The sequence below is a fragment of the Equus caballus genome, chromosome 29 (assembly GCF_041296265.1).
Source record: "Equus caballus isolate H_3958 breed thoroughbred chromosome 29, TB-T2T, whole genome shotgun sequence".
NCBI classification, from domain to species: domain Eukaryota; kingdom Metazoa; phylum Chordata; class Mammalia; order Perissodactyla; family Equidae; genus Equus; species Equus caballus.
Window position 1 is genome coordinate 43,927,804 of NC_091712.1, and position 27,508 is coordinate 43,955,311.

General features: G+C 40.2%; 1 protein-coding gene across 4 annotated transcripts in view; it reads left to right on the top strand.

The window, feature by feature from the left end:
- LOC106782748 (laforin) overlaps window positions 1–16,978 on the top strand; it is a 56,944-nt gene extending 39,966 nt beyond the window's left edge. For 2 of the 4 annotated variants that reach the window (XM_070254977.1, XM_070254983.1), the window contains 2 exons: window positions 4,985–5,080; window positions 15,474–16,978. The gene's annotated coding sequence lies outside the window, so the exon portion shown is untranslated. The remainder of the gene's footprint in view (window positions 1–4,984; window positions 5,081–15,473) is intronic. The other 2 variants (XM_070254984.1, XM_070254980.1) reach the window with 1 other exon arrangement.
- Window positions 16,979–27,508: the final 10,530 nt, after the last annotated feature.

Sequence of the window (27,508 nt, forward strand, 5' to 3'; positions counted from 1 at the left end):
TCTGACTCGAGAGTGACACCCCTTAAATAGTCTGCTATTTAATTTCTTATGTATATATATGTAGTCTGTCCCATTAGGAAAAGAACATGAGGAAAGTTACAGAAAATATACTTTACCACAAAATGAGGACTATATAAAATATTGAAAACCAGGACAAAGGCAAAGTAAGAAAAGAACAGGAGGCCAGAGAAGAGTTTCTGCTGGAAGCGTGTGCTGTGCAGTCTCACTGACCAACCAAAGGGGGGTCCTGCAGGATGAAGACTGTGTCAGATGAGTGAGTGCAGCTCAAATGCATCTTGACCACCCAAACCCACCTCCAGGTACCATCATTTGAACACTTGGCAAACCACAGACACACAGAACCCCCCTCTGTCCTGCTGAGCCCCCAGGCCAAAGGCAGAGCAGCTGAAGGTTGAAACTCTGCTTCTCTAGATGCCACACCCTCCAGAATCTGGACATGCCAGAAGGGCCCTTTCCCCTGGGGTCAAACCACTTCCTCAAGTCCAGGAAACAACAGTGACTTCAGAGAGAGTGTCCTGTTAACTGTCCCTTCTCCAGAAAGAATCGAGGACAGAATGGCTTCTGTGCAACTACCTGGATTTGGTCAAATTTCCAATGTTTCTACTATGAATCCATCAGTTCTCAGTGGCCGGGCTGGCAATGGAACCAACTCTATGATGGAAGAGACAAGAAATTTGCTGACAGTGCAGGTGGCCTCGGGTCTCTGGAAGGCTGGATACTTGAGTCTGAGCGAGCATCCTTGGGAAGGGCACCCACCCTGAACAGGCCCAATCATCCAGACACTCGTGCCCACTGGGACCACCGCCCCACTACCAGCCCCTCCACTCAGATGCAGCTCCTGTCTCACATTCTCAGCCAGAAGCATCTGCTGGGCCACGCCCGGGTATGGGCCTGCTGCAGCTGTGAGAGGGGCTGGGGAGGAGGGTACCTGGACCTTGACTTTAAAGCAGGAGGCAGGCTCCACCCCCACGGACACCTGCGTCACTGTTTCTATACCGTTTGAATCTAGATACCAGTTGGTGTACAGGGATCACAGTCAGATTTTTTTTTTATGAAGATTATGATAGTTAACAACCTTGTGAAATTACAGTTGTACATCATTATTAGTCATGTTGTAAGTACACCACTTCACCCCTAGTGCCCTCCCCCCACCCCCCCTTTCCCCTGGTAACCACCAATCAGTTCTCTTTGTCTATATGTTAACTACTACCTATGAGTGGAGTCATACAGAGTTCGTCTTTCTCTGTCTGGCTTTTTTCACTCAACATAATACCCTCAAGGTCTATCCATGTTGCTGTGAATGGGATGACTTTGTCCTTTTTTATGGCTGAGTAGTATTCCATTGCATATATACACCATATCTTCTTTATTCAATCATTAGTTGCTGGGCACTTGGGTTGGTTCCATGACTTTGCTATTGTGAATAATGCTGCAATGAACATAGGGGTGCATGGGACTTTTGGAATTGCTGATTTCAGGTTCTTAGGATAGATACCCAGTAGTGGGATGGCTGGGTCATAAGGTATTTCTATTTTCAACTTTTTGAGAAATCTCCATACTGTTTTCCACAGTGGCTGCACACAGTTTGCATTCCCACCAACAGTGCATGAGGGTTCCTTTTTCTCCACAGCCTCTCCAACATTTGTCACTCTTGGTTTTGGATATTTTTGCCATTCTAACAGGTGTAAGGTAATATCTTAGTGTAGTTTTGATTTGCATTTCCCTGATGATTAGTGATGATGAGCATCTTTTCATGTGTCTATTGGCCATCCGTATATCTTCTTTGGAGAGATGTCTGTTCATGTCCCCTGCCCATTTCGTGATTGGGTTGTTTGATTTTTTGTTGTTGAGCTGTGTGAGTTCTTTATATATTATGGAGATTAACCCTTTGTCGGATAAATAACTTGTAAATATTTTTTCCCAGTTAGTGGGCTGTTTTTTTGTTTCAATCCTGTTTTCCCTTGCCTTGAAGAAGCCCTTTAGTCTGATGAAGTCCCATTTGTTTATTCTTTCTATTGTTTCCCTCGTCTGAGGGGTTATGGTGTCCTAAAAGATTCTTTTGAAGCTGATGTCAAAGAGTGTACTCCCTATATTCTCTTCTAGAAGGCTTATTGTTTCAGGCCTAATCTTTAGGTCTTTGATCCATTTTGAGTTTATTTTAGTGAATGGTGAAAAAGAATGGTCGATTTTCATTCTTTTACATGTGGCTGTCCAGTTTTCCCAGCACCATTTGTTGAAGAGACTTTCTTTTCTCCATCGTAGGCCCTCAGCTCCTTTGTCGAAGATAAGCTGTCCATAGATGTGGATCACAGTCAGCTTTTAGCCCCATTTCCTTTCCTGTCACACACATCTCCAGTAGGGAAGTCATCCGCAGCTGATAGCTCATCCAATGCTTTTCAAAATTTAATCTAAACTGGTATCAACATATTCTCCAAAAGTTTTCAAAACAAAATTATATTTAATTCAGCTTAAGTCCTTCATTGGGGTGTAATATTGCAAAAATTATACAATGAAGATAGATATCAAAATTTCCTTTTGATAAACATTGCTTTCCCTAAAACCTTTCCTTTCATGGTTTTTACGACCCATGTCATACATTTTGACACTTAAATCCCAAACTGAATATCTGGTTTACTTCACTAACCATTACGAAGAAGTATTCTTTTTCTAAAAGTAAACTGCTTCTATTATATAGTAGCAAAATATCTGGAGAAAAAGTAATTGCACCCCTATTCCTCTCTAGTGTTTATTCCTTTTCATGTCTATGTGCTTCATGTAAGTTTATAAAATTTTCTTGTATTGATATAGCTACATCAGCTTTTTTGAAATTAGATTTCACATGGTATGCTTTTTTCTGTCCTTTTACCTTCAGTCTGTGTACGTGTTTATATTTTAAACTTGCTGATGTAAACAGCAGACAATTGGATAGTTGGATAGTTTCCCCCTAGACTGATGATCCTGTCTCTTCATTAGAACACTTACAGTCAATGTAATTCTTGGTACATGGGCTTAAGCCTACTATGCTGCTATCTGTTTTCTATTTGTCCCATCTGTTCTTTATTCCTCCTTTCCTACTTTCTTTTCAGTTAATAAGTAATTGTCAGTATTTCATTTTATTGCTTCTATTGGCATTTTAACTATACCTCTTTTTTTAAATCTTTTACTGGTAATTCTAGTGATTACAATATGTATCGTTAGTTCATCACAGTCTACTTTAAATTAATGTTATAAAACTTCCTATTCAAAGTAAGAAACCCACAACAGTATTTACCCTTTAGCACGTTGTGTTATTGTTGTTTTAGTTCTGTATGTGTCATAAAGCCTGCAACACGTCATCATCATCATTATCATCATTACTGTTGCTTCAAACAGTCAATAGACTTTAAAGAAATTATGAAAAAAATCATCTTTTACATTTACCTATATGTTGAATTTCTGGTTCTCTTTGCTCCTTCTTGCAGACCCAGATTTCCATCTTGGATAATTTCCCTTAGGCTTTAAGAACTTCCGTTAGCATTTCTTGTAGTGCAGGTCCATTGGTGCCAAATTCTCTGAGCTTTTTTTTTTCTTCTGAAATGTCTTTATTTTTCCTTCATCTTGAGGAAATTTCACTGGGTATAGAATTTAGATTACTAGTACTTTTAGAACTTTAAAGGTGCTACTACATTGTTGTCTGGCTTTCATTTTTTCCTATGATAAATCAGCTATCATAGTTATTCCCCTGAATGTAATGTGCAGTTTTTCTCTAGCTATATTTAAAATTTACTCTTTATCTCTGGTTTTCATTAATCTAACTATCATATGCCTAGGAGTGGTTTCTTTGTGTTTATTTTGATTGGGATTCATTGAGTTTCTTAGATCTGTGAGTTTGTGTCTTCCATCAACTATAGAAAATCTTGGCCATTATCTCTTCAAATACAGACAAGACAGCTCTATATTTTATTATCTTCCTTAATTTTTCTCAATTTCTGCTCTCCTCTCCTTCTGGAGCTACACTAACATGGATTTTTAAGCATCTTTTATTCTACACATCTTGGATATTCCTTTATTATTTCATTCTTTCTTCTCTGTGTTTAATTTGGATGTTTTCTATTGAAGCATCATCAAATTAACTGATCCTTTCTCTTCTGTATCCATTATGCTGTTAAGTCTATCCATTGAATTTTTCACTTTAGATATTGTTATTTTTTTACTTCTAGGTTTTTTATTCCATTCTTTTTTATAGTTCTCATTTCTCTGGTGAGAATTTCCTTATGCTCACCCATTCTGTCCATCTTTTCATGTAAATTGTTTTTCGTATTTATAATAGTTGTTTTAAAGTCTTCATCTGCTAATTCCAGCATCCAGGCCATCTGTTGATCTGCTTCTATTGACTGATTCTTTTCTTGATCGTGACTCACATTTCTTGGTGTATCTAGTGGTTTTTCACTGTATATTTGACATTGTGGATGATACATTGTGGAGACTCTGGATCATGTTATCTTCTTTTACAAAGAATTGACATTTACGTGTTCATTTTTCTGGACGGCAGTTAAATTAGTGGAAGATTACCTTGATCCTGTGGAAATTTGGCTTTAATCTTTGTTAGAGCAGGTCTGCTTTTGTTTTCTGCTTTGTTCTAGAGTAAACCCTTTTGTATTGTTTATATTTTTTATTTTTTGTGTATTATGATGTTTTGACATCTTTAAAACCTTTCTGGCTGGTGCAAGGACTGTCTCTCCCAGGGCTAGTCAATTCTTGGAGGGGCCAAAAAGTTCAACCAGAAGCATGCCTTCAATATGTAAACTAACCAATCCAGAGTAGACCTCCTCTATCTGACCCATGCACCCAGGAGGTAATAAGCCTCTGCCTTCATCATCCCAGAGCCAGGTACCACCCCCTATAGTTTAGAGCCTGCTGGAATTATTCAAACTAGCCAGTCCTAAACTGTTTACCCTCCCTGTCTTGCTTTTCTTTCCCACAGAAATCCCTAGTCTTGGCTTTCCTCTCACCCCTGACCAGCCTGGTGTCTTTCCCATGTGGCCTACATGGTGTGCCCTACCTCTCATTTCTGGGACCTGTGAGTATAATAAATTTTGTTCTCTCCTGTGTCTCTTCTTTTGGTTGTATCTGACCATCACATAAAAGAACACAGAACATCCTTAGTCCTGAAATGTGACCAATATCCCCAGGGGTATCCCTTTTGGGAAAGCCAATGTCTACCATGCCCTTCTGACTTGATGGAACTTGATATTCAAGCTGTGTCTCCAGCACTGGGCAGGCCAGTGCCTCCTCAGCTCTTTAGCTTTCCAGCTTCTGATTTCTGGGGCTGGGAGGGGCGGGGGGCTTTGAGTCTCACCCACACCTGTGTAGTTAGGAACCAGCTTAGACTGTGAAACGTTTTTGCACAAATTCAAGAGATGCCTGATTCTATACATCCCTCCCTTATGAGATTTTCTCTTTAGTTTCCAGCCACTTTGGCAGCTTCAACCTCCAAATTCTGTCTCTTCATCTCAGTAAAACTGCCACTTTTTTGCTTGAACTCCATTGTCCTGTGTCCTGAGAGAACTTGGGAGTGCTGTCAGGGGAAAAGGCAGATGAATGTTGCTAAACTGTGTTCACTAGTTTGCTTCCCTTATTTCAAGGATTGCATCCTTCCAGTTTCTGTCTGCTTTTGTTTGACTTCCGATGCCTTCAAACTATTGTTCTTAATATTTAATACAGAGTTTATAATTGTTATTAGCAGGAGAGTTAATCCAACAAAAGCAACTCTGCCATGGCCTACACAGATTTTCCAAAATATTTTCCTGACGTGCAGGTATGTTCAGATTGTCAAACGATGTCAGATCAAGATAAGAAATCCTTACAAATTGAGAAAAAATTATTTTCCCACTGTTATTACAAAATAATTTTGTAATACTTCCTAGTATCTACTTCCTAGTATCCCTGAATTACTTAATACAAGCAGTTGTAATTTAGTGGACACATTTCATTTTTAAAGAGCAATAAATCAGAGTAATTTCTTCCTCATTTACACCTTCCCTTTCCCTGTGTTTCATACATGTGGCATTACACAGAACTTACTACTAGTTCACTTAAGAGTGACAAAAATAGTTTTTATGAGCTTGTCAAAAATAGGAAGGAGAGGCCAGCCCAGTGGCGCAGCGGTTAAGTGCACACATGTCGCTTCGGCGGCCTGGGGTTCACCGGTTTGGATCCCGGCTGCGGACATGGCACTGCTTGGAAAGCCATGCTGTGGTAGGCGTCCCACATATAAAGTAGAGTAAGATGGGCACAGATGTCAGCTAAGGGCCAGTCTTCCTCACCAAAAAGAGGAGGATTGGCAGCAGTTAGCTCAGGGCTAGTCTTCCTCAAAAATAATTAATTAATTAATTAATTAAAAAATAGGAAGGAAAAGTTACTTTTCCACACTTTGATATTTGAACGAATATTTGAACTGATGGAATTCTTGAAGGTTTCAATAAAATGAAAAAGAATTAAAATTAAAGAATAATTTCTTGTTCCAAAAGTTTACCCAAACCACCCTTTTCCAAAATGATAGCTGTGCTTGAATAACTGCCAAGGAACTGGGCATGAACACTGCACAGGCAGCTTAGCATGTGTCTGCGTGTACGTACACTAATGCCACTTTAATTGGTTTTTGCAAACACTGACAACTTCATCTGACACTCAGTAGAGTGATCACCGGAGGACAGTCAAGCCAAGCACAACACTTGGAGTGCTAACACATCCTGTAATAAAACTTTTAGCTTGGCTTGGAAATGCTGCTTGCAATGTTTCCACTCTTTCTTCTCAATCGCTGTCTTTCATTTCCTTTGCTGCTAATTCTTCCAGTTGTACTTCCAGTTTTTACTTCAAATTTCTTCTCTCTTGATGCTCAATACAGTCTTATAGCTATCATTAAAAAAAGAAAGGAAAAGAAAATGTGTTCTTTAGACATCAAGGAAGAAAAAAAAATATGCCCCGACTTTGGGAACAATCAAAGCTGACACAGCTGTCTTTCTGTCTTTGAAAATGAGCTCAGTCACTGGTTCTTGGAGCCAGAGTAAAATAAACACTTCACTTGTTATTCAGTGCAGTGTTATGATACAGAAGTCCCATCGTGGCTTCCAGAGGACTCCTGTGTAAATATTTACTGGCTTCTTAGAATCTCAATCCCACTCCCACTTTTGAGCCAAGAATTCCAATGATTCATAGAATCATGGAACCCCAGATTTGGAAGGGATGGAAGCGATCACTTAATCCAGTTTGTACCAGCCATCATGAGATTTTCCTTTAAAACACCCCTGAGGGATAGATAGCAAGTTTCCACCTGTCACCAGAGCTTGTGATTTCTCAAATGAGTCCATCCTATTGCTGGGCAGTGTCAATGGTTAGAAGTTTCTTTCTTGCATTAACTAAAATCTCCTTCCAGAACCTTCTACTCATTGGTCCTTGCTCTGTCATTGAGTTATACAAATGTATAACTATCTAATCTGTGAATACAGACATGCAAGAAATTGCAATTTCTTTAACTCAACCTACATCTATATATCCGAGCCTCCTTCAGGCAGCGTTGGTGGTAATATTCAATCTCAGTCGTTACAAAGTTCCCAGAGACTACCCAATAGCCCCAGAGCAATGAAAATGTCCCATGGGCCTATACAGAGCCAAATATTCAGGGACATTCCTATTTTAATCAGTCCAAGCTCCTTACCACTGGAATGCTGTGGTCCCTTACCTTCCATGTCCCTTTAGGGGCTGTTGTGGGGCATGCAGCCCGCTGACACACTGCTCAGTGTCTCTGAGGCCCTCCCACATTCCAGGGGCACCTTCATAGAAAGGGAATCAGATGACTTCAAATCATGGGGCAAGTCACCCCACTTCCATTCTCTTCCTCCAGAATATCTCTTTCTCTCCTAATTCGTAAAAGTATCATTCCTCTCTCTATACTACCGTTTGGACCCCTTTGTTTAATTTCCTCCCAGCTTTTATAAGCATCAGGAAGAGCCCTTGTTATCAAGCTTCCCTGCAGACACCAGGCAATGAAATCCAGCCTGTACACTCTCCTGAAGTGGGTGGGGCAGCAGGCAAGATCAATAAGGAAGGAAATATAGGAAGACCAGACACAAGCTTTAACTGCCACACCTAGTAAAAATGAATCACCTTTGTAATGCTCTTCCAAATATTTGAAAATATCCATCATGTTTGCCCAAAATCCTATCCAATTCAGAAACTACTCCCGTTTCCTTCAATTATTCCCCATAAAAGATAGTTTCCAAGTTCATCCTCATCTCAACCTGCTATTGTTTGGCCAAGTCTTTCTTAAAATATGGTGCCAAGTCTTTCTTAAACACAGTGCCCGGATGTGGTTTGACCTTGGCAGAGATTCGTAGAGCCAACATAGTCCTTGCTCTGGGCAATACACAATTAATAAGCTTAAGATAATGTCAGTTTTCTCCCCAGACACATCATACTGTTGACCCATAGTGAATTTGCAGTCAAGATAGAAGGCATAGTCTTGTTCTAGCACTTTCTCCAGAATGTGTTTGCTGACTTAAGAATAGCCCATATGTACAGGAGCTCACTTCCATTGCTACCACAATTTCAGAGAGAAGATGCCATTTTCTCCCGATGATTCCATCACTTCTCTTCATCAATCGAGCTCTTCCTTGTGTTTCAAAGGAATCCAGCTTTTTGAGAGCTTGTCAAAAAGCAAATGAAATTGTCAGGTGCTGGGCTTGCAGGAGAATCAGATTTACAACAGCTAGCTGAGAAGTCAAAGTCTCTATCCCAGTGACTTGTCTTTATGTTCGTTTCATTACAGAAACTTCATTAAAATCTTCTTTCTGCATCTACAGTTAAGATACCCACATGGAGCAAAACCCTCTCAATTTAGGCTAATTGGAGGAAAAGCCAATGGAATTAGTGAAAAGTCAAGTACATTTAGTAACCAAAAACACACTAATAAAGGGTTGCTTAGTAGAAAAATATTCTTTGAAAACTATCTCTAAGAATTCTCATAATGAGTACACAAATTGTCCGTATGGTGCATCTATAAGGTTTGATCTCGATTTGCTCTCAAGCGTCATGACTTGCTTTAGAAAGTCTTTTTATTAGCTCAGAGGTTTACTACAGCTTGAGCCCAGTGTGGTTACTACAAATCACCAGGTTCCCACTTAATGAGGTTTTCATGCCATAAGGATTAGAGGGTCTTGGAGACAGAGAGAATCTCAGTGGATATTGAATCTAAATTTCTATCCATTGTTAAAAGCCTCTGCTTGAATATTTCCCCTGAGCAACGACTATGTAATATAATATATTACATAATATATGGGGGGAGGGGGAGAGGAGGAGAGAAACGCATTTGTTTTAATGGAGCCCAATCCCGTCCCTGGTTAACTTCCACCTCCCTGTTCTAGATTTGTTTCTGAAACAATGGGCTAGAACACTGCAACACCTTCTTTTCTGATGATTTTTGGTCACAGGCTAAACAACATTGGTCACCTGGACGAGGAACAGGGTCCCAGACCTGCCCATCCACTCCCTCTCACTAACCGTTCTATCCACTCCCGTCCTCCTCCCAGTGGCACCCACACTGTGGCAAGAGGAGCATCTACTGAGAGTCAGGCAGCCAGAGCTCTGATTACCTGCCTTGAACCAGTCTCTCGGCACCCCCAACGCTTACTCTCCTTATCTGTGGGTCTCCTGAGTGTAGTACTGTGTGCAAAATACCTAAGGCAGTGCTTGGCACATCAAGGTGATCAGTAACTATTGATTCTCTCTGCCCCCTTCCTTTCCCGGTCAACACAAAGGACAGTGGGATGCCGACACCCAAGTCCAGATGTTCTGCTCCCCTGTGAAGAAGCGTAAGAGAGAAGCATAGAGCAGCTCTGAAAGGGTGGCCAGATTGACAATGGCCTTCTTCACAGGCGTCATGGGCCCACCAGAAATCTCTCCACAGGTTCTTAATCCTGGCTGCACAGTGAATCGTCTGGGAGCTTTAAAAATGGTGATATCCAGGCCATGCCCACACCAATGAATCCGGCTCATGCAGGATTTACCTCTGAAAAGAATGTTTATAACACTGCCTTTCAGTCTTTTATTTTAGGCATTATCCACTGACCTTCATCTTCTGTGTTGGTATCTGAGCTACTCATTGCTGGCTGCTGCTCACCACCAAATCCACACACACACATGTACACACATACACGCACATGCATACACACGTGCCAAGACCATCATATTCTCAACATGCTCTATCATAAATATTTGGTTATTTGACTTGTGTCTATGTAAACACTATTCACATAGAAAACTATGGTTCCATTTCCTTTCTTCTACACTTTTCCCCTAAAGTGAATAACTGCCTCGGTCTTTCTTTCAGTTGTTTAACTTTCTATGTACCTATTATGAATTCACCGCAAACTCTCTGCCATGAACATAAATCCCTTCTTGACACGTATAGACACATCTGCACCCGGTCTGTCTTGTCTTCTTGGTGTCGACCTCCTGGAGGCCTTAGTCCTCCTCCCAAGTCTGTACTGGTTTTGCTGGGAACCCACTCAAGTGATCCTGGGGATTTTTTTCCTCTCTCCTGAGTTGGGTTTTTCTTTCCTGGATCCAGTGTCTTTTGTCTAATGTTTACTCCCTCATTCAATGAGAACACATCTTCCATTAGCTTTCCAAGGAAGAGTGCATGAGAGGTAAATGATGGAGACCCTGAATGTCTGAAGATCTTTGCTCCCCTTGTGACCTTGTAGATAACTGGGCTGGTAAAGAATTCTGGAGGGACATGATCTGCCCTCAGAGTATCTGGGCCTTGCTCCATCACCTCCTAAAGTCCAGCATTGCTGGTGAGCCGTCCAGTGACAGTCACTCCTAATTCCGCGTGTGGCCACTTCTTCTGCACCAGCAGTAGTCTCGACTACGCCCTACCTGGAGTCCTGGAATGCCATGACAACACGCCCCTGCGGTGGGTCTGGCTCATTATTCAGGCCAGACTTCTATTTCGTTCAGATGTTTCACCTGCTCGCTGAACCACAGGGGTGTCTTTATTCTTTTGTTTTTCATCTCTTGTCTTTTGGTTTCTGAGAGTTTTTTAAATTTTATTTTCCCGCCTTTCCATTGAGGCTGGCATTTACACTATCACAGAAGTTTTTTTATTTACGAAAGCTTTTTCCCTCCAGTGTGTTCCTTTATAAGCATGCTGTTCTTGTTTCATGGGTACAACATCTGCTCTTCTCTCTCTAAGGGTATAAATTATAGCACTTTTTTCCTTGAGGTTTTCTTCACCCTGCATTGTGTCTGTTTCCTCCCAATGGTCCTCTGCTTGTTCCAGTGTCTAGATTCAACATTGGATGCTTTCCTCCAGAGGCTGATGATGGGGCTGTCCACTCCTGAGAGCAGGGCTGTCACGGGCTCTAGTGGGGCAGCTGTGTGCGTGCCCTACTATGGAGTGGCCTGGTAGGAAGGTGTCACTGGGGCTCCTCACTTTAGCATCTATGGGACTTTTCTCAAGGACTAATGAGATTCTTCAAAGGAAAGAATCTCAACATCTCATCTAGATGACACAGATGGGGGACCCAAGTGGGGAAAGGAGTGTGAGGTCGGCTTGCCACTCAGTGTGGTCACTCAGTTAACCCACTCCAGCAGAGACCTTCTCTCTGACCCCTGCCCAGAGAACAACCCTTCCCCACTTATTGTGAGTGATGGAGGGGAGGGTTTCAAGTTTTCAACAAGTCTTTTATTTGTAGGTTGACCTTCTCCCTGGCTTTCACGGGTTCCTGCTCCTGTTCATTTCTGTGCCTCTCTGGGGTGCTGCAGCGTACACATGCTGGCCTGTTGGCCTCCCTCCAGGTTCCAGCTCTCCTCGGCATGGTGGACAGTCACCACGCATCCGTTTTCTTGCTAGCTCCCACAGTACTCCTGCTCTCACCTCCTCTTCTATTCCCTTTCTCCTTGAAGATTTATGCCACATTCTTCTTTCTCCCTTTCCTTCATCTTCTCTTTCTCTTCCTTCTCTGCCTCTATTGTCACTTTAGAGACACTTTGGATAAGAACAAAGAAAAACTGAGCATCCAATTCACTAAAGCCCCTAAGTTCTGTTCTACTTTTTCAAACACTGTCACACTCCGAACTCAGGAATAAATTGAGATAACGAATGAATCTACCATGAAGCCTTTCTCTTCCACTGCTGGGAAGAGGGCTGGAGCTGTGTTCCATTAATTGCTTCTGTTGGATATTTGATATAAATCAGTGGACAACTGTTAAGTACCGCACTGAAATTTCATCTACTATAGCTCCTGTGACACTGTTTTCTTTGATAGTGGACATAACCTCCTCTTCCAGAAGACAGTCATCCTCAATGTGGTGATGTCACCATATTTTCTTTCTGTCTTCAGGGTTCAGCATCCAGTAGGTGCTTGACAAATGTTTGCTGAACTGCTTGGTGAATAAACAACTGCCTCATCCATTGCTGACAATCCAATGACTGGTTAGTGTAGAAATGACTCACAATGACATATGTCTTCCTTTTTCTTCTTTAGTTTGCTTTTGCTTATATACAAATATCTGTAACTTGATAATTCCCTCCCATCTTATGCTGCAGTTTTGGTCTCTGACTAAATTATAAGCTATTTGAAAACGTGGACTGTCTCAGAGTTGCAGAATGGTGGGACGGGAGGAGCACACAGAGCATCCTTGAGGTCCTCAGTGAGGCCCGTGTGGCATGAGTTGCATGAAGAAGACAGAGCATGGTAGGAGAAGTCAAAGGGAAGACAGAGACCAGATCATGTCAGGCCTCAGAGTCAAGATGAGAACTTGGTCTTTGATCCGCCACAGAAATGAATTGGCACTACTGCCTTTCATCCCTGAGAGATTCCCACTGAGTGAGTGAGACGGCGAGGGCTCGGGTCTCACACTCTCCCTCAGTCACAGAAGTCTGCACTGTACTGGGTGCTCCCACCAAGAGAAGACCTAAGGAGAGGATGGGTCTCCAAAAGCAGCCAAGCAGTGCAGAACAGAGGGCAACAGGTGACAAGCAGTAATGACAGAGGTCTGCTCAACATGGCCTGGTGCCCTCCTCACTTCTGTCCCGCCCAACAGCGGCCATCCCAGAGGCTCAGTGGGAAGGCAGGGGGTAAGGGGTGGACACACTGGTTTGGTGTCCTTTGCCTGTCAGTATATCAACACAGAGAGCATGTCAGTGTTTCATAACCCTCATTTCAGAGCTTCCAAAGCGCCTTTGCCCCACTGTGGCCATTTATCCTTCCACTCCTCTCTAAGATCTGTACTTTCCTGAGCTGCTTCCTCTGGCTCAGCTTCATGCCTAATGAAGTGACTCTCTCCCCCAGCAGCTTAGCCACGGTCAGTGTAGCCCAGCCACTGTCACTTGTGCATCAAAAACACTGTCATTGTCCAGTGCTGCCTCAGAGGGGCCTGGAAACTAGGAGTCACCCTGGGCTTGGACCCTGAACCTGCATTTTCGGCCTGTCATCTTTAACCCTGACTTGGCTTTTGACTTCTGTTTTGTTTCCTGAGCCAGGCATCTGGTTGACTTCAATGACTGCCAGGTTTTTTTTTTAGTCCTAATCGATTATTTGCTGTAACGATATTTGACCTCCTCATTGCAGGTTATCTCATCTGTCCTTGGCCCTGATCCAAGGAGTTTGTGCTCTAGCCCATGACAAAAACACACTATGTAATTAATGTTACCGAAATTGTATTTTAAAAAACTAGCCAGCTCACTCTTGGCTTGTGGACAAGGGTATAAAGATGGACATCTACATTTTTATTTCCTTAGAGCTCTTTTTTGGGACTTACCACATTCTGCCCCATAATGTCATTCTGCATACCTTTTCTTCTTTGTTAGGGTGAATTTGTGAACTCCTGGAGGATGGAGACCATGACTTACTCTTCTTCATATTTCCTACACTTCTATGCAGATCCCAGAGGAATTATTAAATTTTCATACATCTAAGAATCACCTGGAGAACCTGTAAAACATGCAAATCCCCAGGCCCCTGTGCAAGTGATTCTGATTCCGTATATCTGAGGCAGGGCCTAGCGATGCACATTTTCTCAAGCTCCCCAAGCGACATAAGACAGGTGGTCCTCAGAGTACACAATGAGAAATAAAACTTGGGGAAGAAGGAGTGTATGGTGAAAATGAATAAAGAAAGAATATGAGGCAGGTAAGAAATTTAGGGTCATTTGTGAATTTAGGGTCTCTCTGGAAATCAAGTCTCACGGACATGACCTCGTTCTGTACCCTACCCCATTTAGAACATCTGTGTGCATTTCACTTCATAAGATTAAAAATGGCACCTAAAGTGTCCTCTGGATATGCAAAGATGAGATTTGTCTTGTTGGAGAGGAAAAACTTTTCCTCTACTCTCTTAGGTTCAGTAAATGGAGGCCTACAATTTAAATTGACAAAAGACAGATTAGCAAAAGTAAAACGGTTTATTTACTCAGGCAACATGTATACACATGGGAGGGTTCAGTGATGAGTAATTCAAAGGAGTGGTTAGAACTCGGGGCTGATGTACCTAACTTAGTAGGGGAAAGGGAAGAGGGAGAAAAGGTTCCTACATGAAGAACAAATAGGTTTCTATACGAAAGACAAATGGGTTTTTAGGAAAACAAATGGGAGATAAGAAAGTTAGTGATAATGTTTGTTTATGCAGGTGCAAGTGGTCTTTCTCTCTTCTTCATGTTCATGAAAGTCCACAGAAATGAATTTCTGAGAGGGGATTTATGGTTGGGCTACTCTTGATCTCTCTGCTGGAAGCAGAAGCCACCCCAAGGAAAGACTTTATGGCAGTCCTCACTGCCCAGAAGTTGCTGCCTGTAGTCGGGAAAGGGAAGCTTTGAGAAGGCTTCTTTATGCATCTGTTGAATCAAATGCCTTAAGTTTAAAATAATCATACCAACTCTGGGGTTCCAAGTGGGTCCCCAATAGACTCAAACTCTTACCTGGTTTAAAAAAAAGTCAAAAACTGGAAGTCTGTCAAGAGTATAATTATCTTCCAATGACAGCTCAGTGGCAGGTAGGAAAGGATTATGTAAATGTATTCCAATTCATACTCCCTAGAAAAAGATGCTCATTTATTTCATGTGATGTGACTAAGACAGCTCTAAAGCCACACAGAGCACTGGTATCTCACTGCAGATACAATTCGTGGCAAAAGCCAACTGAATCCTGAAAACTAAAGACATGATAACTAAAACCATGTGAGAAAATGAAACCACCCATGTGAGCAAGGACATTCATTTCTTGATAGGGAAATTGGTATGCCTTACAAGATGAAAATTAAGTATTTAAAATGACAATTTTTTGCCTTAAGGAGAAGTCTTTTTTTGTTTTTGAGGAAGATTAGCCCTCAGCTAACTACTGCCAGTCCTCCTCTTTTTGCTGAGGAAGCCTGGGCCTAAGCTAACATCTGTGCCCATCTTCCTCTACTTTATAGGTGGACGCCTACCACAGCATGGTGTGCCAAACGGTGCCATGTCCACACCCCTGATCCGAACCAGCGAACCCTGGCTGCCGAGAAGCAGAACGTGCGAACTTAACTGCTGGGCCACTGGGCCGGCCCCGGAGAAGTTTTCTTATGATTGCCCCTGCGCGGAGTCAGTTTCTCTACCTACTTTAACTCTAGCATCTTCCTAAACTCCAACCATGCAGAAACGCAACACAAGCCTTTCAGACAAATGTACATCAAACAGCCTAGAAACACCTCTGCTGGGCAAGCACAACTTATTTCCATGTAGGGGGAGCTTGAAAAATGGAAGATAAACTTCCTTTTATTTTTCATGAAGAAAGGCCCCAATCCTGCTCGAGCACTGACTCTATCTGTGCTTCTCAAAGTTCTGTTACTTTAGGGCTACATCTTCGGTCAGGATCAACCAAGACAATCACATGACCACTGCTGGCTCTGTAGGGTTGGCTCTACATAAAGTATTTTAATATAGAAATGAGAGGACTTGCAAAGCCACAGGGTGCCAAGGAAAGAATGGCAGTTAAAGTCAGAAATGAAAGAGGCAAAGCTGTGCTCTTGTACACTGCTGAAGATGAAAGGAGCAAATCCACTCAGTCTGTGAGTGACGCCTCCATTGGGACAGACCTGAGAATGGGGTCAGGGATGGCAGACGTGTTTTTGGAAGGAAAGCCATTACGTCAGCATTAAGGGGCACAGCACTCTCCATTCTTTAAAGTCTTTGCCTTTTTTCCCATTAGCAATTAGAATGTTCAGTACTGGATCTCAAAACCTATCCAACCAGTTTTCTTACAGCTGGTTACTTGGCAGGTATTCCAAGCACACTAGCCAGAGCATACCTTTCCTTTAGTGAAGAAGAGGATAGGAAATAAGATGGTCAATAGGAAGCTGGTCTTTTCCCCTCAGGCTTCCAGGAACAGTGATACGTAGGACCTCAAAGGGCGGATTGGTTCCTAGGGAGCAACTCGTTGAAGCATATATTTCCACAAGGAGCAAGAAATGGAGCACTAATACATTCCCCATAGTGGAACATTAAGAAAAATTAAGGATAAAACAAATTAGGAGATAACAAATGGTATTACAGCTATGGAAATACCATCCTAACACATTAAGAAGTTGAGAAAGCAAAAGAAATCCGTTTTTAAAGAGGACAATTTAGCACATGGAGAGCATTATTTATGCCCGACAAATAAAGAAATCATCTACAGATGAGAAGCGAATGTTTCCACAACTCTGTTAAGTACCCAGGTTCCACCCCTTAGAACTTGGTTTCTTAGGCTTTGGTCTTATTATATTTTTGATCCTTTAATTCTTTTATCTCTTTTCAACTTAAAGTCAGACCTTTACAAAATTTGTCCTATGTGAACACTTCCTTTTTTCTATTTTTTTATTTTGAGGCATACATATATATGAAAATGAATAATTACAAACATCCATGTAATAACCCCTCAAGGCAAGAAATAGAATGTTAGCAACAAGTCCCGGGTATGTTCCTTTTAATTATTCCATCTTTTATCTTCATTTTTCACTCTACTTTTGGGTGCTTTAGTGTTGAATCTACACTGTGCTCGCTGGGCACTGGAACTGTGCCTCACTCCGGAGAGGCAGTAGCAGTTAAGAGGCAGTCTTTGAAACTGGATTGACCAGAGCAAAAGTTGAGGTACTAAGACTCAATACCTTACCACCTGTGTAACCTTGGGCAAATTACTTGCCACCAAGCCTCAGTTTCCTCACACATAAAACAGGAGAAAGAATATTTAGCTCATAAGCTTATTTGCAGATTAAGAAAACTGGAACCCAGCCTCCGAACTTGATCAGTTAAGCACGCTAGGTAATTATTTTGCTCAAATGCCTTATCTTCTCCATCCCCTTACTTACTATCAAGAATGAAACTAAATTATTACAGAATGATTTTCAACAAGAAAGTTTTATAGAAAAGGAGGAGGACGTTTGGTCGTCACAATAACTGGGAAGCAGTATTGGCTCTAATGGAAGGAGAACAGGGATGCTAAATATGCAACATGCAGCACAGCACCACATAGAGAAAAATGGTCTCATCCAAAATGCCACTAGTATCACCTTTGAGAAACAAAGCTATGTCTTAGAATCCAGAAGAAAGGAAGAAATGATTGAACAAGTTTCATATACAAGTCTATCAATGTTTACACTATTTATAATTAGGCAGTTTTCCCAATTTCTAAATTGTATCACCTTTGTTAAAATTTTAGACTATCATTTTTTATCCTGTTTGGAGAAGGGAAAACAATAGTTGATCATCCGTTTTTATGTTTGTAGAAAAATACAAGTATATAGAAAATAAGTTTGCTTAGTGAAAAATTAGAGTGGGGAAGATCCAAAAATAGAGGATTGGTATAATAATTTGGGGTACTCATCCATAAATCATCTATTATAGTCTATTATGTAGCCATATAAAATCATATCCTAGAAGAATCGTTTACTGACATGAGAAAATAATAATGTTACATTGCTAAATGAAAAAATAAAGCAGGATGAAAAACAGACATTGTGATTACAAAACATGCAAAGGAAAGTATGACCAAGATACCAGAAAAAAAAAAAGCAAGCAACAGAAACTGCAGGTGAGAGTGACCAGGTGTTAACTAAGACTTCAAAGTACCTGTTATAACTATGTTCAAAGAACTAAAGAAAACCATAATTAAAGAAGTAAAAAAAGGTATGATGACAATGTCATGTCAAGTAGAGAATATCAATAGAGAGAAATTACAAAAAAGAACAAAATGGAGATTCTGAAGTTGAAAAGTACAATAACTAAAATGAAAAATCCACTAGAGGGGTTCAACAGTAAATTTGAACTGGCAGAAGAATAAATTAGCAAACTTGAAGATAGATCAATAGAGATTATACAATCTAAAGAACAGAGAAAAACAATTAAGAAAAATGAACACAGCCTCAGAAAATTTGTGAGACACAATTAAAGGGAACAACATACATGTAATGGAAATAGCAGAGGAGAGGAGACAAAGGAGCAGAAAAAATATTCAAAGAAATAGTAGCTGAAAACTTCTCAAAGTTATTGAGACATTAATCTACTCATTGAGTAAGCTCAATAAATTCCAAGTAAATTCCAAGACTTCCTCAAATAAACAAAATAAACAAACAACAAAATAAAGTAAAAAAATAAACAGAATTAAAAATAAGCAAAAGCTGAGAGAATTTGTTGCCAGTGGACCACCTTATAAGAAATACTAAAGGAAGTCTTTAATTTGAAAGCAAGTGATCCCGGGTGATAATTCAAATCCACACATACAAAAAACAAAGAGCATGAGTAAAGCTAATTACATAATTATAATAGATAGTATAAATGTATATTTCCTTTTCTTTCTTTTATTAAGTGATTTCAAAAGCAATTGTATAAAACAAAGTGTATACAATACATTGTTGGACCTATAATATATAGAAATGTAATATATTTGCCAACAACAGCATGAAAGAGATGGGTTGCAGCAAAGCCATATTGAGCTCAGGAAATGATTCCATATGGTAACTTGAATTCATAGAAACAAATGAAGATAATCAGAACTTATAAATAAGAAACTTAATATAACAAAAGCTATAAACACATTTTCACAGTCTCTTCTTATTTAAGCTTCTTTAAAGTACAAAAAATTATATAAAGTGATAATTATAAAAATGTGTTGTTGAGTTTAAGACTTATAGAAGTAGCACGTATACCAGTAATACCCCCCAAAGGAGGAAAAATAAATAGAATTATATAGGAGGAACATTTCTGTATCTCACTGGAATTAAGTATAAATCTGAAGTTGATCTGATAAAATGTCTATGAAAGCCCTAGAGCAATCATTAAAGTTGCTCAAAAATATATAATGAAAAAATTATTAAAGAAATTAAATGCTACATTAGAAAATATTCACTTAATGCAAAAGAAAACAGAAAACAGTAAAGGAGGAATAGTGGAACAAAGAAGACATGAAACACATAGAAAACAAAAAGTAAAATGGCAGACATGAATCTAACTATATCAATAATAACACTAAATGTGAAAGGATTAAACAATCCAATAGAATGGCAGGGATTGTCAGACTAGATTAAAAAAAAAACAAGATCCAATTTTATGTTGTCTACAAGAGACTCACTTTAGATTCAAAGACAGAAATACATTGAAAGTAAAAGAATGGAAAAAAAATATACAGTCAGCCCTCTATATCCATGGGTTCCTCATCCATGGATTCAACCAACCACAGATCACGTTCTATGTTTACAATCTGTGATTGGTTGAATCTGCAGATGTGGAACACATGGATACAGAGGGCTGACTAGGGACTTGAGCAGCCTCAGATTTTGGTATCCACAGGGAATCCTGGAACCAACTGCCCATAGATACTGAAGGACAACTGTATCATGCAAACAGTAACCACAGAAATCTGGAATGGCTATCCTAACAGATAAAATAGACTTTAAAACAGAAAATGTTACTAGAGATAAAGAGAGACACTTAAAATAATAAAAGAGTCAATCTATTAGGAAGAAACAGCTGTAAACATATATGCATCTAACACAGAACACCAAAATACATAAGCAAAAATTAACAGAAATTAATGGAGAAATAGACAATTCAAGAATAATAGTTGGTGACTTCAATATGCCATTTTCAACAATGAATAGAAAAGCTAGACAAAGATGAAAAAGGAAATAGAAAATTTGAACAACATGATAAACCACGGAGATCTAAAGACATCTATAAACACTTAACCCAACAACAGTAGACTATACATTTTTCTCAAGTGCACATGGAACGTTCTCCAGAATAGACAAAATGCTGAAACATAAAACACACCTCAATAAGTTTAAAAGACTAAAACAATACAAAGTATGTTCTCTGACCACAATAGAATGAAATTACAAGTCAGTAACAGAAAGAAATTTGAGAAACTTACAAATATGTGGAAATTAAAAACACACTCCTAAATAAACAATGAGTCAGAGAAGAAATCACAAGGGAAATTTGAAAATACTTTGAGATAAATGATAATTAAGACATGACATATCAAAGTTTAAGGGCTACAACTAAAGCAGCATTTAGAGGAAAATTTATAGCTGTAAATGCTTATATCAAAAAAGAAGAAAAATTTCAAATCTTACTTTAAGACACCATAAAAAGAAGAGCAATCTAAATCTAAAGCAGACAGAAGAAAGGAAATAATAAAGATTAGAGAGAAAATGAATGAAATGGAAAAAATTTTTTTAAATCAAGAAAATCAATGAAAACAAAAGCTAGTTCTTTGAAAAAAATCAACAAAATTAACAGATGTTTGTCTAGATTTACCAAGAAAAAAAGAAATACACAAATTACTAGATTCATAAGTGAAAGATAGGGATATTATGACTGACTTTACAGAAATAAAAAGAATTGTAAAGAAATACTATGAACAATTGTCTGTCAATAAGTTAGATATCTTAGCTGATATGGACAAATTCCTAAAAGATACAAATTACCAAAACTGACTCAAGAAGAAATAGACTATCTGAATATATCTATAACAAGTAAAGAGATTGAATCTCTCTTGAGATTCAAAAACTACCCACAAAGAAAAGCTCAGGTCAAATGACTTCACTGGTGAATTCTACTAAATATTTAAGGAAGGATTAATACCGATTCTTGAAAAATTCTCTCATAAAATAGAAGAGGAAGGAACACTTCTCAATTCAATCTGTGAGGGCAATATTACCCTGATACCAAAACCAGACAAAGCCATCACGAGAAAAGAAAACTAAAGATCAGTATCTCTTATGAATATGGATGCAAAAACCCTCAATAAAATACTAGTTTTTAGCAAATGGAATCCAAAAACACATACAAAGAATTATACACCATGATCAAGTGGGATTTATTCCAGGAATGCAAGGTTGGTTTAACATCTGAAAATCAATTCATGTAATAAACCATATCAATAGACTAATAAAACAGAAATCACATGATCGTCTCAGTAGATACAGAAAAAGCATTTGAGAAAACCCCAAAACTTTTCATAATAAGAACACTGAACAAACTGAATAGAAGGGAAACTCCTCAATCTGATAAAGAATATTAAAAACCAACCAACCAACCCAGAGCTAACACCATGCTTACTGGTGAAAGACTGTATGCTTTCACTCTAAGATCAGGAACAAAACAAGGATGTTCACTCTTGTCATTGCTATTCAAAGTTGTACTAGAGGTCCTAACCAGGTCAATTAGGAAAGACAAAGAAGTAAAAGGCATCCAGATAGGAAAAGAAGAAGTAAAACTATGTCTATTCACGGATGACATGATATTGTATACATGGAAAATCTTAAGGAACCCACTGAAAAACTAATGAATGATTTCAGCAAGGTTGAGGGATACAAGGCCAACATACAAAAATCAATTCTATTTCTACACACTTGTGTGGAAGAATGAAACATGAAGTTAAGAAAATTTCATCTATAATAGCATCAAAAAGAATAAAATACTTAGGAATAACTTACAAAGTTCAAAACTTATACTTTGAAAGCTATAAAATGTTGTTGATGGAAATTAAATAAACCCTAAATAAATGGAAAATACCCTTGTTCATGAACTGGAAGACTTAACACTGTTAAGATGGCAACATTCCCCAACAGACCTACAGACTCAACGCAATCCTTAGCAGAATCTCAGCTGGCTTCTTTGTAGAAACTGACAAGCAAATTCTAAAATTCACGCGGAATTGCAAGGGACTCAGAATAGCCAAAACAAAGCTAACAAAGAACAAAGGGGGAGAACTCACATTTCCCAATTTCAAAACTTACTAGAAAGCAATAGTAATCAAGATGGTGTGGTAGTGGCGTGAGGATAGACATAGATCAATGAAATAACATGAATAGTCCAGTAATAAACCCACATATCTCTGATCAAATGATTTTTCACTAGAGTACCAAGACCATCTGATGGGGAAAGGATTATCTTTTCAACAAATGGTGCTGGGACAACTGGATAGTCACATGAAGAAAAATGAAGTTGGACCCTTATCTCCCACATACAAAAATTAACTTAAAATGGATCAAAGACATACGTGTAAGAACTAAAACTATAAAACATAGAAGTAAGCCCTTGTGGTCTTGGATTTGGCAGAGTTCTTCAATATGACACCAAAAGCACAGGTAACAAAAGAAAAAATAGTTTGGAGTGTGGATGTCATTGAAATTAAAAAGTGGGCTTTAAAGGCCACTATCAAGAAAATGAAAAGAAGACCCACAGAATGTGAGAAAATGTTTGCAAGTGATATGTCTGATAAAGTACATATCTAGAATGTATAAAGAACATTTACAACTCAATAATAGACAAATAATCCAATTTAAAAATGGGCAAAGGATTCAAATAGACATTTCTCCAAAAGAGATAAACGAATGGCCAAAAAACACATGAAAAGATGCTCAATCATCTGTCATCAGGAAAATGCAATTCAAAACACAATGAGATACCACTTCACACCCATAGAATGTCTAGAATAAAACAGACAGATAATAGCAAGTGTTGGCAAAGATGTAGAAAAATCAAAACCCTCATTCACTGCTGGTGAGAATGTAAAATGATGCATCTGTTTTGGAAAACAGTCTGGCAGATCCTCAAATGATCAAACACAGAGTAACCATGTGACCCAGAAATTCCACTCCTAGGTATGTATCCAAGAGAAATGTAAACATACGTCCACGAAAACTTGCACATGAAAGTTCATAGAAGCATTATTCATAACAGCCAAAAATGGAGACAACTTAAATGTTTGTCAACTGGCAAATGGATAGACAAAATGTGACATATTCACGCAACGAACTTTTATCCTGCCCCATAAAAAGGAATGAAGTACTGATATAGATCTCACATGGATGAACTTTGAACACATGCTAAGTGAAAGAAGTCAGTCACCAAAGACCACATACAATATGATTCCATTCATGTGAAATGTCCGGAACAGGGAAATCTATAGAGACAAAAAGCAGATTCCTGGTTGCTTTGGGCTAGGAGGAATGGTGAGATAGAGGGTGTTAGCTAAATGGTACAGATTTTCTGTTTGAGGTGATAAAAATGTTCTAAAATGGATTGTGGAGATGTTTGAACACGTCTGTGAGTATACTAAAAACCTCTGATGGAACACATTAAATGGGTGAATTGTACTGATATATCTCAACAGAGCTACTATTTTTTTAAAAACAGTATAAACAATGTGATACTATTTTGTTTAAAATAATATCTATATATAGCCAGAAGTCTTGAAAGTCATATAAAAAATGTTTACAGTGGCTCTCTCTCAATGGAACAATTATACATTACTTTTATTGATTATTTCTATGTGTATGTTTTGTTTTTCAAATTTTATTATTTTGCAATAAGAACAAAAACATTTTGAACATAAAAGCAAATAAAAATATAGAATACCTTCTAAATTAGTTTTCCTCTTTCCAGGCTAATTCACTCCAAATTCTGCAAGTCATCACAAAAAGAATTTTCCCACAAAGATTTTTTTTTACTAATTTCTTTTATCTGACATTGCTCCACAAGTCAATCAACAAGCACATCAAGAACTTCCTGGTTGCTTACTCACACTGGACACTGCTGACCACTCCCTCCTTCATAAGCCTCCCGAGGCACAGTGTTTGGCACATTGTAGATGCTCAAAAAGTACTTATTGAATAACTGAAATTTGAGTGTCTACTGCTTTGAGGATTTAAGACTAAGGCATGTAGAAGAATCAGAGAACAAAGAATATAATTTAGTACTGTATTTTTTGCTTGGAACACAAATGCTGTTTCATAGATGAGAAAGATTAATGTGGAGAAAATCAATCAGTATCATTTATGCCACATGTGCTTCACAGACAAAGAGACGTGGTGGAGGCAGGTTCAAGAGGAAGAGGACTTTGCTTGCCAGGCATCTTTCACTCTTTCCTGAAAAGAGTCTGTGTCCTAGCCAGAGTAGTCTAGCAGGTTCCCCAGTGCGGTCTCTGCTTACCTTCACTCATGCCAACCCTTCCTCTTTGCGTCACTACTGACAAACGCAATGCCCTTCTTTCTAATGCCCACTTGTCAAGACCCAGTTCTTGGCATTGATAGCATCATCCGGTCTCTTCCACGATGTTGTTCCTGTTCTCCTCTCAGCAGACCTCTTCCTTCCCTGAAGCCCTCGGCTCTGCCTTTGGCTGTGCTTTACTCTTCACCCCACCTATCGCTGAGGTCAGGCCTGGAAGGCCTCTGATTGGCCCTTGTTGGCTCCAGTCTATGCTTTAGGTGGAAAAATGTGTTGTTGGTGGAGGAATAGCATTTGTGAAAGTCTGAAGTTGAGCTATGGCATGACCACTTGAGACACGGGAAGACTACAGTGTAGGTGGAATGCAGCATTCGAGGAGGGAAGTTGGAAGAGGTGAGTGTAAAGAAGGAAAATAAGCCATATCAGGAAGGGCTTTGGGTGCCCTGGGAAGGAGTTTGGACACCCCACTAAGGCAGCAGGAGCTTTAAGAAGATTTGTGTGTTAACGTTTTCCCTCACTGCTGGATGACACTGCATGGGCGGGGGTGGGGGGGGGTGGGGGGCGGACAAGAATAAATGTTGGGAGACCACATAGGAGATCACTGTGGTAGCCAGGTGAGAAAGGTAAATGGACTAGTAATGACTAGTAGTGTCCAGTGGAGAGAGATGGCGGACTGAGTGATCTTTAGGAGCAAATTGATTACTAGTGCCTTTCACAGAGACTGGTTACAAAAAAGGGAGCAACTGGTTTGGGCACAGGGCAGGGTAGTAGGGGAGAGGCAGAATTCAGTCTTATTAACTTGAAGTGAGTTTTTCTGCAGTCCTCTGGGAAATGTTGACTAGGCAGTTGGTTACACAGAATTTAAGTTCCAGACATATACAAAGGCTGGGAATTTGGTTCAGGAGTCATTGACACGAAGATGACAATGGAAGATCCCCAGTGAGAATTAGCAGAGGGAGGACTCACAGCAGAAACCCAAGAGGTGCCAGAAGTTAGAGAAGAGAGGATGAGGACCCTATCACGGAAACAAAGAAGGAGCTGCTAGAGAGAGAGAATGAGACCAGAAGCCAGGGAAGACGCTGTTCAGAGAGGAGCCTGTGGCCAACAGAGGCAATGTGGCTTGAGCCCTGGAAACTATCTGACGACTTCGTTCTTCTGGAGGCTGTCAGCAACCCAGCAGGAGGCTGCACAGATGGAGGGCAGCTTAGGCCAGCTGACAATGGTCCAAGCGGATGAATAGGAAGAGAGGAGATGGGGGTGACAAGTGCAGAAAGCTCTTTCCAAAAGTGTGATCAGCCTTACCCAGGAACACTGCTCTTATTCCTAAGAAGAAGGAGGTACAGGTGTGGGTAAATGTGTAGATTCTGTGCCAGGATCAGAGGGAGTTCTTGTGTGGTAGCTTTTATTTTCTCTGGGAAATCGAAGGTGAGATTGTCTGCCGAGAATGATGGAGGGGGAGAAGGCTCAGTGGTTTGAGGAGGAGGGAGAATCATGGAGCATGGGGGAGATTGATGAGTTGCAGAGCATGGTGGAGCAGACCTAGGGTCTGTGCTTATGGTCTCTGAGGTCACACTGGCTTCCATCAGCAACATGCTCAGGAGCCCAGGAGTAGGACAGGAGAGGGAAGAAGTGGGATTAGTCCTGGGTTGAGGTCTTTCTAAGAAGTGGTAATACAAGGATGAGAGGGCAGGGCTGTAGAAGATTCTGCAAGAAGAATGGAAATAATATAGCTTGTAATACGGCTTTGGTAGAGAGGGAGTGTAGTAGTTTTCAATCACTGCATAACACAAACTTAGTGTTGGAAACAAAATCCATTTGTTATCTCAACTTTGGTAGGTCAGAATTCTGAGCACGGCTCAGCTGGGTCCTCTCCCCAGGGTCTCACAAGGCTGCAATCAAGCTGTCAGCAGAACCTGCAGTCTCACCCGGAGCTTGAGGCCCTCTTTTGAGCTCATCCAGGGTGCTGGCAGAATTTAGTTCCTTGTGGTTGGATGACTGAGGTCCTTTGCTGGCTGGTGGATCATTCTCAGCCTCTAGAGGCCACCTCTCTCCACAAGACTTTGCTTTCTTCCTCTGAGACCAGCCAGAAAAAACATCTGCTTTTAGAGAGCTCACCTGATTAAGTCAGACCCACACAAGGTAATCTTTATTTTGATTAACTCAGAGTCAATTGATTTGGGACCTTGATCACATCTGTAAAATCTCTTTTACCATATGATGTGGCATAATCATGGGAGTTACATCACATCATATTCACAGGTCTCACACACACTCAGTGGGAAGGGATCATCCAGGAGGAGGGTCGTTGAGTAAAGTCATCTATGTGAAAAGGAAGCCAAGATTTACATCTTACGCCCTGATCTCTTCAATGGACTGAATTGTGTCTCCACAATTCCTATGTTGAAGCCGTAATCCCCAACGTGACTGTATTTGGAAATGAGGCCTCTAAGGAGGTAATTAAGATTAAATGAGGTCATAAGGGTGAGGCCCTGATCTGACAGGAATGGTGTCCCTATAAGAAGAGGAAGAAGGGCCGGCCCGGTGGCACAGCAGTTAAGTGCACAAGTTCCACTTCAGTGGCCCGGGGTTCGCTGGTTTGGATCCTGGGTCCAGACAAGGTACTGCATGGCAAGCCATGCTGGGGTAGGCGTCCCATATATAAAGTAGAGGAAGATGGGCACGGATGTTACCTCAGGGCCAGTCTTCCTCAGCAAAAAGAGGAGGATTGGCAGATGTTAGCTCAGGGCTAATCTTCCTCGGAAAAAAAAAAAAGAAGAGGAAGAGACACCAGAGACTTCTCTCTCTCCATGTGCACAGAGGAAGCACCATGCGAAGACATAGTGAAAAGGTGCCATCTACAACTCAGGAAGGGAGGCATCTCCAGAAACTCGCCCTAGAACCCTCTGCCCATCTCCCACTTCACCTTGGATAATCCCCTGGGCCCACTAGGCTTCACTCTGTTTCTCAACATAGCAGGATCTCATTC